Source organism: Mandrillus leucophaeus, unplaced genomic scaffold (assembly GCF_000951045.1).
Source record: "Mandrillus leucophaeus isolate KB7577 unplaced genomic scaffold, Mleu.le_1.0 Scaffold886, whole genome shotgun sequence".
Classification (NCBI taxonomy): Eukaryota; Metazoa; Chordata; class Mammalia; order Primates; family Cercopithecidae; genus Mandrillus; species Mandrillus leucophaeus.
This window is the reverse complement of record NW_012109652.1, coordinates 776,876-785,479: the sequence shown is the minus strand read 5'-3', so window position 1 is coordinate 785,479 and position 8,604 is coordinate 776,876.

Below are 8,604 nucleotides of genomic sequence, written 5' to 3'. Positions count from 1 at the left end.
GGAGGTAGAGGTTGTAGTGAGCCAAGACTGCGCCATTGCATTCCAGCCTGGGTGACAGAGCAAGACTCTATCTCAAAATAATAATAATAGTAATAAAATTCACGGTCTGAAACAGCAACTACTTTTGCACCAACCTAATAGCTTTTTTTCTTTCCCCATATGAGGATAGAATTTGAAGGTGGCTGTGAGCAAATAAGGAAGGAGGTTCTCACCAAAGACCAAATTGGCTGGCCCTTGATCTTGGACTTTGGACTTCCCAGTCTCCAGAACCATGAGAAGTAAATGTCTGTTGTTTAAACCAGTGGTCGCCAACGTTTTTGGCACCAGGGACTGTTTTTGTGGAAGACAATTTTTCCACAGATTGTGGGGGTTGGGGGGATGATTTCAGGATGATTTAAGCACATTACATTTATCATGCACTTTATTTCTATTAGTATTACATTGTAACGTATAATGAAATAATTATACAACTCACTGCAATGTAGAATCAGTGGGAGTCCTGAGCTCATTTTTCTGTAACTAGATGGTCCCATCTGAAGGTGATGGGAGACAGTGACAGATCATCAGCCATTAGATTCTTATAAGGAGTGCACAACCTAGATACCTCGCATGCACGGTTCACAACAGGGTTCGTGCTCCCATGAGAATCTAATGCTGCTGCTGGTCTGGTAGGAGGCAGAGCTCAGGTGGCAATGCTCACTTGCCTGTTGCTCTCCTCCTGCTGTGTGGCCCAGTTCCTAAAAGGCCATGAACCGATACAGGGCACCAGGGTTGGGGACTCCTGGTTTAAACTACTGTGTCTATGGTATTTTATTACAGCAGTCTGAGCTGAGACACAGGTTTTTTTCCTCCTTTTAAAGTAAAGATGGACTTATCCAGCAACTTGTTAACTATCCCTCCAAAGTGGAGTGAAACTGAAAACCAATGGAAAATATTAGTTGATGAAACTGTCTAGCCAGGTTGAAAAACAGACGGATAATATACACCAATGATCATTTGAGAAGAATGTTGAAGTGGCTGGTATGAATGTTCTCTAATAAAAAAGCCTAAACAAAGATCCAGAAATAGCATATTAAAAAACACAACTGATTTTTTTTCTCCAAATTAATGAGTCTTCCAATTGTTTTTGGTGGTATAGCCATGGTCATTTCAGTATCTTTCAATGGTTGATGGTATCATTAATTAATGTCATAATTTTGCAAGTATATTTTGTAAAGTTGTTATATTTGATATACTAATGAACTTTCAAATGAGAACATCTGTTGTCTTCTTGTTATTCACAAATTTTGCTAATCTTAAAAATAGAGCTATCAAATGTATTGGAGATGGTTTATTAATGTGCTTAATCTGACATTACTGATTATTTTCTTATTGTTTCAATATCAACCCTTAGTCCCCAGGGAATTAAATCAAAGGAATGAAGAGCTCTTTTCTTCTTTCCCACTGCCTAATTCCCCTTGTCTGTCATTGGTGCTATGTGACCAGTAAGGCTCAAGGTCGGCAATATTGAGCTCCCTTATAAACTTGAGGGGGGTGTATTGATTTCAACAGTCTAGAAATCCATCTTAAGACTGGAGATAAGCAATTAAAGGACAATTATTGAGTAGTCAATAATGCTATTCCCTTGGACAATGAACTGGGAAAAATCCCCCTTCTTTTATGGCAGAAGTTTCAACTTAGCAATGTATGTTGCTTATGTTGATAAATGAGTTCAGCCCAGTATTTTCCTTCATAATCAGTTATCCCTGAAGGGATGAACTATGGGAGAGGCAGCCTTTCCACCTGCAAATTCCTGTAGATGACATTGTTGCAGAATCTATATTTTGTGCAAGAATAATGTATACCACAAATAGAGTGTACCCTTAGGATTTGACAGATAAATGAAAATAGGAAAATCACCTTCAAAGATAATTTGTTACTGATGAGACCAGGAGGAAGCCCTTTAAATCATATGAAAAAATTCTCAAGGAGGTAATACAAATATAATTTAATAAACTTGGCCTAATTAATGATGACATTTATTATTGGCAAGACAGGAGGGTGATATTCTGTGTGGAGATTGAAAAAGAAGTAAGGGTGAGTAAGAATTTTTCAGTATTTCTTGAGTACAGTAGAGATCCAGGTGGCTTGGGAAGAAATATTTTCCCTAGGGCAGAGAATAAAAATTTATCACGAAACTGTAGATCTTACCAGTTCTATTGCCTCTGTAAATGCATAACTTTAGCCTTTCAGTTTACAAATATGAATCTTGGTGTGTTAATCAGAATCCTCTTGTGAACAAGTAGCAGAAATGGTCTCAGACCAGCTTGGCTTACGTAGGAAAGGAGTTCTGATGGCTCACTGGGGAGGTGTCATGTGGTGTGACTCAGGCAGGTGCAGGAGGGAATGGGGTATGTGGGGGCGGGGAACCCAGGTGAGAGAGGCCTTGCACTTGGGGTTTAATGCTCTGTGCTCACCATTTTGATGTTCTTAATAATTTTATCTCTGAATTTGTAGGTGAAGTCTGATGGGACAAGGGAGCATGGACCAGAGGCTCGGCACTTCTGCTCACAGGCCTCCTTCCGCCGGCCGTATGGGTTCTCAACTGGTTACTTCTCCAGCCTCTGGTGCCCAGGTCTAAGGTTGCCAGATTTAGCAAAAACAAACAAAAGAAAAAAACAAGACAGAATGCCCAATTATATTTGAATTTCAGATAAACAGTAAATAGTTTTCAAATATACGTCCCAAATGTTGCATGGGATATACTAAAAATTTATGTTGTTTATCTGAAAGTCAAATTTAGTTGAGCGTCCATATTTTATCTGGCACCCCTCTTTCCAACCCTAGCCACCCTCTGTGGCCCTCAGCTGTAGGCCAACCTGGGTGAGGTACAAGGAGGGTCGGGTTAGGTACACATGACCTTGGGTAGTTCCAGACTGGGATCATGGTGTGAGTTGGTAGGGAGCGAAGGTGTCGCCCACCACTCATTTAGGTACCTCTGTGGGCCTGGAGGGGATGTGCAATGCCTTTGGGGGTCCCCTGTCCACAGTGGGAAGGGGAAACTCCTGACTCAGACCCCTGTCATGGGAGCTTCAGGTGTACCAAGTCCTGGTCCCAGGAGCGTTATGTTGAGGACTGGCCAATCAGTATCCTCATAGCCTGCAAGAGCTAGTTAACAACAAGAGCAACAAAAAACACCTGGCGAGTCAGAAGACCGCGGAAGAAATGAAAACGCGTTATGTTTTAGTAGTATTTAAGGACTTGTTTTTCCTGCTTTTGGACAAGGTACCTCCCAATTTCACTGTGCACTGCCCTGCAGATTATGTAGCTGATCGAGGGCTCATTTAACATGAAAGGACTGTGGTATTTTTGCAATTTACTAGAAGTGGAGGTGCAACATTGACACAAAGCTCTCTAGTTCACTTCTCTGCTTCTTTATGAAAGTGGACTGTCTTCTTAGAGCATAGCTACCAGGAGCTTCTCACCAAGCAGTCTCACAGCCATGGCCAAGGAAAAAGTGCCAGTTTGAATGAGGCTGGGATGCAGTCTGCTGCCCTGGCTTTGGCCCTGGGTCCACCCCTGGACCATCACGGCAATGTGAGGTAATGCGATTGCATAGCCGAGTTGTAGGTTCCTCTCTCTGTTAGCAGAGAGAGTTGGGGGAGGCTGTAGAACCAACCTAGTTAGAGGAAGTCCCTGTGAAATGATTTCATTTTTCTACCCTAATTTGATTCTTCTACATTTAGTTAGTATGACTGTTTCCTGCAGCTCTTTTATCTCTGAATTAATTTATAAAATTAATTCCTGGAAGCTACCTGTCATGAGCTAACAAAATGCAAAGGTCCTTGCAACTCAGTGTAAGGGAACTCTTGCAACTCAAACTCTCCTTAAAAACTGTAAACTTGTTACATTTGGAGTTCCTTTAAAATTATGTATGGGAGACTATCAGATGTGCAAATTAGTTCTCATCTTTCCATTTATTTTTCCATTTGTTCATTCAACAAATATGTGCTATGTGCCAAGAACCACTCCTAGGGGCTGATGCTGACTCAGGGGAGAAAGATCTATAAAACTGTAAATCCTATTAAAATATAAAACTGTCTAGTAAGTCCACAGCAGGAGCACCAAGAGCAAGGGAAGTGCTCATCCTTGCTTCTTTTTGTTCTTGAAAAAGGGTCAGGATTGGGAGGAATGGGTCTTAAATTGTGGAATAAGAGCTCAGTCTGTTGTTAATTTATTAACGTTTTCTGACAGACGTCTAATAGAAGGAGAAGGGGCTCTGAGGGCTGAGTAGTCTAATTGTGATATAGTCAGGTGACTTGTAGCTAGAACTGTTCTGTATTGGTTCAACAGCAACAGTATAATTGTAGCCTAAATAGCATAAACCACTTTCCTGGGAAATTATAGTAAAACTGTGTCCCAACTGTAAACTGTGTCCCAACTGTAAGGAAGTTGCAGGCAGTTTTCCTTTTCTGTGTCCAAGAGGGGATGTTTTTCACTTTCTTTTATTTACATGTATAATAGCTCATTATTTCTGCTTCTCCTTTGCAAAAAACCATTAATACTTTGAACTGAGAAGTGTCAAATGGACTTCAGCTGACAGATACTAAGGTAGTCTCTTTTTTCCCTTATATAAATGTTATTCATTATGTTTATATTTTATTATAAAATAACTTTGAAATAAGAATTAAGAATTATCAGTATTAAATTCCCTTTTCCCCACCAATAAGTTACTCAACTTGACAGATTTTAAGCCATGTAATTATTAAATTTTTATCCAAATATTTCTCTGATTTTAATGTAAATTTTTTATTATATTATAGTTATTTCTCATGGGCTCAGAGACATATAAATTGCCACCTTTCACCACTGATTTTTTTAATTACTTTTTTTATTTCAATAGGTTTTTGGGGAACAGGTGGTGTTTGGTTACATGAATAAGTTCTTTGGTGGTGATTTCTGAGGTTTTGACACACCCATCACCTGAGCAGTGTATACACTGTATCCAATGTGTAGTCTTTTATCCCTTGCCACCCGCCACCCTTTCCCCTGAGTCCCCAGAGTCCAGTGTATCATTCTTATGCCTTTGTGTCCTCATAGCTTAGCTTCCACATATGAGTGACAACATACGATGTTTGGTTTTCCATTCCTGAGTTACTTCACTTAGAATAATAATCTCCAATTCTATCCAGGTTGCTGTGAATGCCATTATTTCATTCCTTGTAATGGTTCAGTAGTATTCCATGACATATATATATATATATATACACACACACACACACATATATATATGTGTATATATATATATATCACATTTTCTTTATCTATTCATTGATTGATGGGCATTTGAGCTGGTTCCATATTTTTGCAATTGCAGATTGTGCTGCTACAAGCATGTGTGCAAGTATCTTTTTGGTATAGTGATTTCTTTTACTCTGGGTAGATACCTAGTAGTGGGATTACTGGATAAAATGGTAGATCTACTTTTAGTTCTTTAAGGAATCTCCACACTGTTTCCCATAGTGGTTGTACTAGTTTACATTCCTACCAATAGTGTAAAAGTGATCCCTTTTCACTGCATCCATGCCAACATCTATTATTTTTTGATTTTTTTGATTATGGCCATTCTTGAAGGAGTAAGGTGGTATGGCATTGTGGTTTCAATTTGCATTTCCCTGATCATTAGTGATGTTGAGCATTTTTCCATATGCTTGTTGGCCATTTATATATTGTCTTCTGAGAATTGTCTATTCATGTCCTTAGCCCACTTTTTGATGGAATTGTTTGTCTTTTTCTTGCGATTTGTTTGAGTTCTTTGTAGATTCTGGATATTAGTCATTTGCTGGATATATAGGTTGCTGTCAAAGCCTGACAGGTTCTTCTTGTCCGCTTCCCAGAAAAGCCAATACACTGAAAACAGCAGTATTGCTGCAAAGAATGAGTTTAATAATTATCTGCTAACCAAACAGAAGGACAGGAGGTACTTCTCAAATCTACCTCCCTGAATTCAGAGGCTACGGATTTTAAGGGTACTTTAGCAGGCAGGGGGTTAAGGAACTGAAACAATTGAATAGCTGGGGATGAAATCACGGAGGTGTCTGAACTGTCTTCATGCAGCTGAGCCAGTTCCTTGGAGGGGATCTCAGAGCCAGGTGGCATCTCTTGGTTTACTGAAGTACTAAATCTGAATAATATTGCAAAGACTGATTGTTCAGGTTTTACAATAGTGGTGTTATCTATAGGAGTAGTTGGGGAAATTATATGTCTTGTGACCTCCAGTTAAATGATCTGAGGCAGAAAGCAACTTATAGAAAATCAAGCTAAGCATTGGCAAGTTCTTGTTTAACTATGCCTATTCTTTAGCAAAGTTCAAGCCACTCCTGTAATTCTAAGCTTGTCTTATGAATGTGGCTTCAATCTCTGAACAAGGAGAGAGGTCAGTTTTCTTTACCTCAAAGTTTGACTATAAACTAAATTCCTCTCATAGGTATCTTCAGTTCCACATTAGAATAAGCAAAAAACAATTTAGCATGTAAGATTAGAAGCAAGATGGAGTTAGTCATGCTAGATTACTCTCATTACTTATAATTCTGCAAAGGCGATTTCAATGCCGGTAACTTTATCTTAACTTTTCAGCCTCTAGAACTGAAGAATCAAATTAAGGTAGAAAAATGAAATCATTTCACAGGGACTTCCTCTAACTAGGTTGGTTCTACAGTCTCCCCCAAATCTCTCTGCTAACAGAAACAGGAACTGTGAGAAATAAATTTCTGTACTTTATAAATTACGCATTCTCAGATATTATGTTGTAGCAGTGCAAATAGACTAAGACACATATTAAAACCAATTCAGAGACTTCCAGTTTACAGTCTGGTATGCAAGAAGTTTGGAAGTTGCCACTCTGTCCTACCAACAAGTAAAAAGCTGAACAAACTGAAAAATTAAAAATTCTTCATGAATTTGTAAGAGAAACGATATCACAGGACAAATTGCTGCCTTTAGAACTGGAGAGACAGACAGAAAGATAAAGAGAATAACAATTCACCAGAGCAAGAACATCCACAGGAACCATGACCAGTGTCAGGGTTGGGAAACTGAATTGTAATTGATCAATCGCAGGAGGCTTAGCATGGATAAGCCTGAGAGATAAAAACTCCAAGGTGGGGGTTCCAGTCATTGGGGGTCCCATACTGTTGTGAATTTTTCCTTCAGGAGCTTGACCAGGTTCTCACAATGAATATTGGAGAAAAATCTGCTTACGCTTCTGGCAGAGGGAGGGTAAAAGGAATTATTTAAAAATATATCAGAGTAGTCTGTTGTTCTCAACAAGGTCTACCCTCAGAAGAAACTATTTTACCAGAGCGTACACTGCTGAGATTTTATCAGAGCTTAACTGACCTGGGGAAAGAAAAATATTCAACTCCAGCAAGTTTTAATTTTCCTTGTGGAAGAAGAAAAATATTTGTCTTAGTCCATTCAGGCTGCTGTAACAAAATACTCTAGACTGGGTGGCTTCTAAATAACAGAAATTTATTTCTGATAGTTCTAGAGGCTGGGAAGTCCAAAATCAAGGCAACAGCAGATTCAGTGTCTCATGAAGGTCCACTTCCTGGTTCATAGATGACCATCTTCTCTCTATGTCCTCACATGGTGGAAGGAGCAGGGGTCTCTCTTGAGACTCTTTAACAAGGGCACTAATCTCATTAATGAGGGCTATATCTTTATAAGAGAATCACCTCCTAAATGTCCCACCTCCAAATAGCATTACCTTGGTTGTTAGGATTTCAATATATGAATTTTGAGGAGACACAGATATTCAGCCTATAACATTCTGCTCCTGGCTCCTCCAAATTTATGTTCTTACTACATGAAAAATATGTTCATTCCATCACAATGGTCCCCAAAGTTTTAAGGCATTCCAGTTATCAACTCAAAAGCCTGAAGTCCAAAGTTTTATCTCAATATTGTCTAAATCAGATATAAGTGAGACTCAAGATACACTTCATTCTGAGGCAAATTGCTCTCCAGCTATGAACATGTGAAATCAAACACATGCTTCCAAAATACAGTAATGACACAGGTATAGGATAGACATTCCCATTCCAAAATGGAGAAATAGAAAAGAGTGACAAATCCCAAGTAAGTCCAAAATCTTAAAGTGTGAGAATAATTTTCTTTAATTTGATACTTTGCCTTCCAGGCCCCCAGAGCAGGGGTTCTGCCTTCTGGACCTATGGGATTCGCAACCTCGTCCCCATGGCTTTGCCATTCTGTGTGGTGCCCACCTCCAAGGTGGCTCTGTGCCTGGGTCATGTGTCTGAAGTTCCCCAGAGCTAGAATCGGACACTGGTGAGTCTATTATCCTGAGGTCACAGGTGTAGCCAGGCCACCAAGAATCTGCCGAGCATTGCCCTAACAAGGGCTCCCTGCAGTGACCACATGCTCACTGGGGCTTTGGGCACTCTGTATGTGAAGGGAGTAGCAGCCCTGATGACTTCTCAGTTGCCTTGGGGATCATTCTTCCATTGTCTTGGATAATAGGTCCTGTCTTCTGTTTAAACTGTGACTTGGCCACATCTTTGGCCACATCCTTGTTTTTTTCTCCTGAACAGTGTCCAACTTCAA